The sequence below is a fragment of the Homarus americanus genome, unplaced genomic scaffold (assembly GCF_018991925.1).
Source record: "Homarus americanus isolate GMGI-L3 unplaced genomic scaffold, GMGI_Hamer_2.0 scaffold32583, whole genome shotgun sequence".
Taxonomy (NCBI): Eukaryota; Metazoa; Arthropoda; class Malacostraca; order Decapoda; family Nephropidae; genus Homarus; species Homarus americanus.
The window spans coordinates 20,969,365-20,977,959 of record NW_024713129.1 but is presented as its reverse complement, the minus strand read 5'-3'; positions in this window follow the sequence as shown (position 1 = coordinate 20,977,959).

The window sequence follows — 8,595 nt, the reverse complement described above, 5'->3', positions numbered from 1 at the left end:
GAGCACTACCATTCATTGCTCAACCGAAACACCGATGTGGGTGTCCTGACTACCCAGCAGGTCCTTCAGCATCCACAGCTGACCCACCTCAGCTATCCTCCATCCCTGGATGAGGTAGCTACTGCCATCTAACAGATGAAAAATAACAAAGCCTCAGGGCCTGATGGAATCCCAGCCGAGATGTATAAAGCAGGAGGACCTCCACTCTCTCCTGGAGAACATTTGGGAAAAGGAGGAAATCCCCCAAGCTCTTAAAGATGCAAAGACGCCCCCATTGTCAATATTTATAAGAACAAGGGGACTGGTTAGGTTGTGGCAACTACCGTGGGATCTCGTTGCTCTCCGTAGCTGGCAAAATTATAGCCCGAGTCCTCCTAAACAGACTTCTTCCTGAGGCGGAAAACTTCTTCCCAGAATCTCAATGTGGTTTAAGACCATCACGTGACACCACTGACGTGATCTTTGCTGCCCGCCAGATACAGGAAAAGTGCAGAGAACAGCATCGTGACCTGTACATGGCTTTCATCGACCTAACCAAGGCCTTCGACTCGGTCAACAGGGAAGCCCTCTGGTGGACCCTCAGCCGCTTTGGCTGCCCACCGAAGTTCATCGCCATTGTGAGGCAACTCCACATGGCATGAACGGCAGTGTCCTGCACAACGGCACCCAGCCAGAGTTCTTCCCCATCCAAACAGGGGTTAAACAAGGGTGTGTACTGGCACCAACTCTCTTTTCCATCTTCTTGGCTGCCTTCCTTACTCGTGCCAGTGCCAATTTAGCCAGCGAGGTGAACATCGAATACCGGGTAAAGGGGGGTCTTTTCAACATAAGACGACTTCAGGCAAGAACAAAGGTGTCGGCAGTTTCCATTACTGAACTTCAGTATGCCGACGACCTCACCCTTGTTGCTCACGCTGAACACGACCTACAGGAGATCCTGAACACCAATGCAGACGCGCATGCACACTTCGGCCTTGAGTTGAATGTACGTAAGACTCGGAATCTCTTTCAACCTGCCCCTGGCTTAGACACACCTCCACCATCCATCCAGCTTAACGGCACTACTCTCTAATGTTGCCCACTTTCGGCATCTCGGCTCCCACCTGTCCACCACCGCAGAAATCGATGAAGAAATTCAGCATCGGATCATATGTGCATCTCACGCCTTGGGCTGACTCCGAAATCGTGTCTTCAGCTGTAGGGAGCTGAAATTATCCACAAAGTTGCACGTATATCGAGCAGTGGTCCTGCCCACCCTACTATATGGCACTGAGACATAGGTCACATGCAGGAGGCACCTCAAGGCACTTGAAACCTTTCACCATCGTAGTCTACGTTCCATCCTCCGAGTTCGCTGGGAAGACAAAGAGAACAAATGCCAGCATTCTTGCTGACACCAACTGTTGGAGCATGAACAACTACGTTGGATTGGCCATGTTACCCGCACGGACGACTAGATTCTGCCAAAGCAGCTACTTTACAGTCACCTAAAGAATAGTAAACGTAACGCTGGTGGGCAATTGAAAAGGTATAAGGATAGTCTTAAGACAAACCTGAAAAGGTGCCAAATCGACCCCCTGACCTGGGAGTCGATTACTCCACATCGTAACGCTTGGAGGAGCACCACACGGGAAGGTGTCAATACTTTCGAGTTAGCCAGACTGCAAACCGAGGCAGATAGGCGCCAACGTCGGAAAGACGCTGTCACCGCCCCTCCCACAATAGGTGGAGCCCTCCACATGTGCAACGAATGTGGACGACGCTGCCGGTCCCGTATCGGCCTCTTTAGTCACCCCAACACTCACTAACCTAGGTGACATCCCTAATAACCCATATCATTTTACCAAAGCTGGATGATCGTCATACTAAATTCCAAGTGACAGCAAAGTAGTAGTAGTAGTGTGTGAGTGTGCGTGTGTGTGTGTGTGTGCGTGTGTGTGTGTGTGTGTGTGTGTGTGTGTGTGTGACTCAAGAAACTAGGTATGCATGTTTTATGGGCTATTGAACATAATAAGAATGGTTTTATTTTAAGATAACTAACATGTACGAATGTAATCAGTACGAGGGCTGAGAGGCTGCCCTTGTCCTTTGACGGCGGGGGAGGGGGGGAGCAGGACTATAACCAGATGTTTTCCGAGGACGAACTCGATCGTGCTTTGGAATTCTGTAAGAGTTCCAGTCCTGGACCGAATGGGATCACATTCAACATGTTACAGCACCTGAGCTAAGGTGTTCCTAGTCTCTTGTAGAGTTGCGCATGTCGTACCTATTCCAAAAACGAGTCACGACCCTATGAACCCAAGTTCGTTCCGACCTTTAGCGCTCACGAACTGTCTATGTAAAGTAATGGAAAAATATATATAAAACGTTGTCTATGTTCCTCTCAAAAAATACTAAACGATCAACCATCTCGCAGAAGCACACTAGATCTCTTAGTAAGGCTGGAATCAGATATTCAAAAGGCCTTTAAAAGTTAAAACCAGACAATTCTTAATTAGCGTATTTTAGGTACAGAGAAAACCTACGAGTCTACGACATGAGTTGGTGAACTGGAATTCTCATGAAGTTTCATGCTTTCAGTTTCAGAGGCCATTTACCCAATTTCATGAAAAACTTTTCTTCGCTACTGAAACTTCACTGTCAAAATTTCCAAAGCTAATGTAAAATCGGACTCATTTGTCCTAGAAAATGGGGTACCCCAGGGCGGCGACTCAACAGTGGGCGACAAAGTGGGTTTTTTGGTTCTCGACCTCACAAAAAAATAGAAGTTGTCTTTAATTTAAAAAAGGTCTCCTTTAAGGCCAGCAGTCCATATGTATAATAGCTACTGCTATTGTGTTTCAAAATTCTCTCAAATTTCTTGGCCCAATTTTTAATAAACGGCTCAGTTGGAAAGAGCACATTATTAACGTAACACAACAAAAAACAAAAATCTAATTTATATATTAAAAAATCCTTTGTGATTACTAGGTAGTAGGTAGTAGGCAGCTACCAAACAGGGAGGTACTACCGCCTGGGAAGATATTGGAAACATAAAGTGTTGTCTAATGGTAGACCTAGACCCTGCTGCCATATGTCATCACGAAAATTGTGACCAAGTCCCAGGTTGCTGATCTGACTTTCTGCCTCATTTACACACAATTACAGGGTCTCAATTGTTTCTCTTACTACTGACAACACAACATACATATATCGTTTCTCACTTTTTTTTTGTATTTATTTATGGGTCATTATTATTATCATTTTTATTTTATTTATTTTTTTATTATAAATTTTATTTGCGGTACTATGAATTATTATTATTATTATTATTAACCTGTATTGTTATTGCATTTTCGACGCCCAGGCCCCAATGTGGATCAGTGACCAGTGCCAAGGTAAACTAATCTCCGTAAAAAAAAAAAAAAATAATAATAATAATAATAATAATAATAATAATAATAATAATAATAATAATAATAATAATAATAATAATAATAATAATAATAATAATAATAATAATAATAATAATAATAATAATAATAATAAATCAAAAGATAAAAAAATACTGTTTTATGCATTACAAGATCTCAAAACAAGGTGTCTATGAAATCACTGATGTAGTGTTTAAAACATTCCTGTAATAGCACCTGTTAAGTACCTTGACAGTTAAACATTATATAAATACAAGCTAGGTGACTTTCAAGTGACCTGTCCTTACCAGTGTTTTACTGACCTGACATTTTCTACCAGGATACAGTTGAGTGACAGCCTGACACAGAGTCTCTCAAACGTGTCACAGAGTCCATACTCTGGCTGTACTCCTCTTTTCTCAGATAACAAAAGCTAACAGTTAAGTGAGTAATTAGTGGCCAAAATGACCCTTGAAACATTTTATTGACATTTTCAATGCTAATTGCTCATCAACTATGGGTTTCCAAGGTGTGGTTTAGGTTTTGTGTGTTATTCTGAAAGTACTTAATTAGTTAAACCCTTTAGATTTCAATTCTAAGAAAAAAGCATATTTTGGTCAAAAATTTTGTAAGGTGTAAGTAAGACTTACATTGTTGGTAGTTTTTGGCCAAAAATTTGAATTTCTTGAAAATCACAGTATGGGTACTCCTGAGCTTCCTGATTATGAATCTGTGCTAGACATTTCGAGTGTAGACTAATTAGTGGCCAAAATTACACTTGAAACAATTTACTGACATTTTTCAATGCTAATTACTCATCAACTATGGGTTTCCAAGGTGTGATTTAGGGTTTGTGTGTTATTCTGAAAGTACTTAATTAGTTAAACCCCTTAAATTTCAATTCTGAGAAAACAGTACATTTTGTTCCAAAATTTTGTAAGGTGTAAGACTTACATTTTTGGTGGTTTTTGGCCAATAATTAGATTTTGCTGAAAATAATCGTATGGGTACTCCTGAGCTTGCTGATTATGAATATGTAGTCAATGATACGATTGCAGAATAATTAGTGGCCAAAATGACCCTTGAAACATTTTACTGACATTTTTCAATGCTAATTTCTCAATAACTATGGGTTTCCATAGTGTGATTTAGGGTTTGTTTGTTATTCTGAAAGTATTTAATTAGTTAAACCCTTATATTTAAATTCTGAGAAAAAATTATGTTTTGGTCGAAATTTTTAAGGTGTAAGACTTACATTTTTGGTGGTTTTTGGCCAATAATTAGATTTTGCTGAAAATAATCGTATGGGTACTCCTGTGCCTGTTGATTATGAATATGTGGTCCACGATTCGATTGCAGAGTAATTAGTGGAAAAAATGACCCTTGAAACATTTTACTGACATTTTTCAATGTTAATTACTCATCAACTATGGGTTTCCAAGGTGTGATTTAGGGTTTGTGTGTTATTCTGAAAGTACTTCATAAGTTAAACCGATTAAATTTCAATTCTTAAGAAAAAGTATATTTTGGTCAAAAATTTTGAGGTGAAAGACTTACATTTTTGGTAGTTTTTGGCCAAAAATTAGATTTTGCTGAAAATCACAGTATGCGTACTTCTGAGCTTGCTGATTATGAATATGTGCTCCACGATTCGATTGCAGAGTAATTAATAGCCAAAAGGACCCTTGAACATTTTACTGACATTTTTCAATGCTAATTACTCATCAACTATGGGTTTCCAAGGTGTGATTTAGTGTTTGCGTGTTATTCCGAAAGTACTTAATTAGTTAAACCCCTTAAATTTCAATTCTGAGCAAAAAGTATATTTTGGTCAAAAATTTTGTAAGGTTATAGACTTACATTTTTGGTGGTTTTTGGCCAAAAATTAGATTTTGCTGAAAATCACAGTATGGGTACTCCTGAACTTGCTCTTTATGAATATGTGGTCCACGATTCGATTGCAGAGTAATTAGTGGCCAAAATGACCCTCGAAAGATTTTACTGACATTTTTCAATGCTAATTACTCATCAACTATGGGTTTCCAAGGTGTGATTTAGTGTTTGCGTGTTATTCCGAAAGTACTTAATTAGTTTAACCCCTTAAATTTCAATTCTGAGCAAAAAGTATATTTTGGTCAAAAATTTTGTAAGGTTATAGACTTACATTTTTGGTGGTTTTTGGCCAAAAATTAGATTTTGCTGAAAATCATAGTATGGGTACTCCTGAACTTGCTCTTTATGAATATGTGGTCCACGATTCGATTGCAGAGTAATTAGTGGCCAAAATGACCCTCGTAAGATTTTACTGATATTTTTCAATGCTAATTACGCATCAACTATGGGTTTCCGCTGTTAAGGTGAGCGCCGGGAGTCCTCTTGGAGTATACAGCGTTTCTTCGTCAATTTCGGTTTGAGGAAGGTCGTGTGTCTGGTAGTGATAACACCTTTCCGCGATCTTCTGTGCTACCCTTACTTTGTAGTCGATTCATACCTTTGGTGACGTTCTGCATCATCGCTGTCATGTGAGCGAACATCTGCTGCGTCTGTTGGTATTGCTCACATAATGGCCCTTCAATCCTTTCGTCTTGTGGTTTCTTTCTCTTCTCGGGAGAGAGGTTTATCTCACGCTTCCTTGGTGGGGTGGGTGAGACGTCGGCTTCTACGTCGACAGTGTCTCATTTCTGACTTATTCCCTTTCATGTCCATGACTGCCAGAACAGCGAGCGCGATTTGTATTGCTCGATAAATGTATGCAGTAACGCTTAGTATCAGCTACTACTCAGAGTGACGTCCCACGATCGCTGATATCACACAATTGGAGATGTCACACTGACGCGTGCCATACACACGAGTGACGTCACACAGTGCCATACACACGAGTGACGTCACACAAAGTGTCATACATAGGCGTGATGTCAAACAAACATGTGCCATATGCGTGAGTGACGTCACACAAACAGTGCCATATGCATGAGTGACGTCACACAAACAGTGCCATATGCACGAGTGACGTCACACAAACAGTGCCATACACACGAGTGACACTCACGCATGCCATACTCACGAGTGACATCACGCAATGCCATACGCACAAGTGACGTCACAAACAGTGTCATACGCACGAGTGACATCACACAAACAGTGCTATACGCACAAGTGACATCACACAAGCGCGTGCCATACGCACAAATGATATTACACAAACACGTGCCATACGCGCGAGCAATGTCCCTTAAATACATGACGTGCCATAAGCACAAGTGATGTCACACTTAACATGACCACAAAGACCCAACAATCAATGTAGGGACTCATTACACAACTGATGTCACAAACACTACTGCGGCGCCCTTACTTACATGACGTTACTTAGCTGTCACAACCCTATGATTTCTAACAGAATGGGCACTTCACTCGTTCTTATTTCTTATTAACACACACACACCAGCCTTCTTAAACTTGGCGATCTAGTCTGGCTGTACGCTTTGGTCACTATCTCTCCAGCGTGTTCGTACGAATGTTATTGACACTGAGGCCGCTCCTATCTGACACGGGTCCTCGCGGCATCTCCATAATGAACGGTAACACTCCCACGCGCTTGTCCGAACAATTTTGGCACTGAGACCAGTCTTTTCTGACACCAGTTCTCGCGGTTGCCGGTGCGGCTATCCGCAATGAACACTAACACTCTCGCGCGATCGTCCGAACAACATTAACACGAAGTCCAGTCTTTCTGACGTAGTTCCTCTTCGTACCGCTCCATACGATGACACGACCCTCGGCAGCTCCCACAATGATCCTATCCCACGTTTTGACTGTAACCACTCATAGGAGCGATTTTGGTTTGTGCAGGGCAATAAGACCCTTGTCGTTGACGCGATGAGTATAATTCGGTCAAAACCTGTTGAATACAATTCACATATAACAACTGCTGGTACATCAGGACACACAGTATGAATAATATGGTCAATATTCAGTACATAATTACACTTATTAAGGTTATTTAGAGTTCTCAGAGGATTCAACAGTTCACAATCACACTCACGTTTTTGGGTCTAGGGTTAGACCAACGAGAACAAATATAATATCCTGCAGGAAGATGTTGGCTGATGAGAATCAAGATGTTGCCTCTACAGTTGAAGGTGTTAGTCTGCCCCTCAGGCAGTCACACAGTTGCTTCCAACTCCATCTCGCTTAGTAAGGTATTCTGAGTTGTAAAGTTTCTTCACTTAACATGTGGCCGGCGCGCACAATTGTGCGCGGCGATAACAGAGTGAATACAGGTAGTGTTGAAAATTATGGAAAATAGGATGAGCATGTAGAAAAAGGAAGTGTCGAGTTGAATTACAGAGCACCTGAGTTCAGACCCCGAGCTACGTCAGGTGAAGTGATGAACTATCCAAGAGTGCCACTGAAGAAGAAACCACAGGAATTCGATGGCTATGGAAGTTCTCAGCCAGTTGACAAGAGAAGAGCGAAGCAGTTACATGTCACTGGTTAAGCTACTGGAAAGAAGGTATGGAACCAAGCACCAAAATGAGGTTTACAGAGCCAGATTCCGCATTCGTACCCGTAATAGAGGTGAAACACTGCAACAGCTTGCTCAAGACTTGGAAAGTATGGCTTATAGGGCATACCCTGTAGCATCACCTGATCTGTTAGCCATGTTGTTGAGGGACCAGTTTGTGGATGCATTGGGCAGCCCACAGCTCAAGATTCAGGTCAAACAGTCCTAACCTGTAACTCTACAGGAAGCTTTGATTAGAGCCCTGGAGTTTGAATCTTATGTGAGGTCAAGCTTCTGAACGGAGTCTAGCTCTCGGTTTCAAGTACGCAAGGGTCAGGTACAAGAGACAGAGAGGTTTAAAGGAACCTGCTAGTATTGAGAGAAGATTGGGCACAAACAGGAGGACTGTTACAAGCAAAAACGACAACGAGAGAAGGGCAATGCAGAGAAGAACATGGAGAACAGAGGATGTTGGACAGGTGAAGATGGACACTTCAAGACTAATTGCCCACAGAATCCCAAGAGGGGGAAATAAAAGTGGCCCACTAAGATGGGGAAACTAGAGATGGCTGGTGCTGAGAGGTAACGACCAGCCTGTCTCACCAGAGCCATACTATTGACAAAATGCAACCGAGCCATTGTAAGCAGTGTCCAGGTTGAAGGTGAAGTCGATGGCATAAGGTGTCCGTTGGTGAT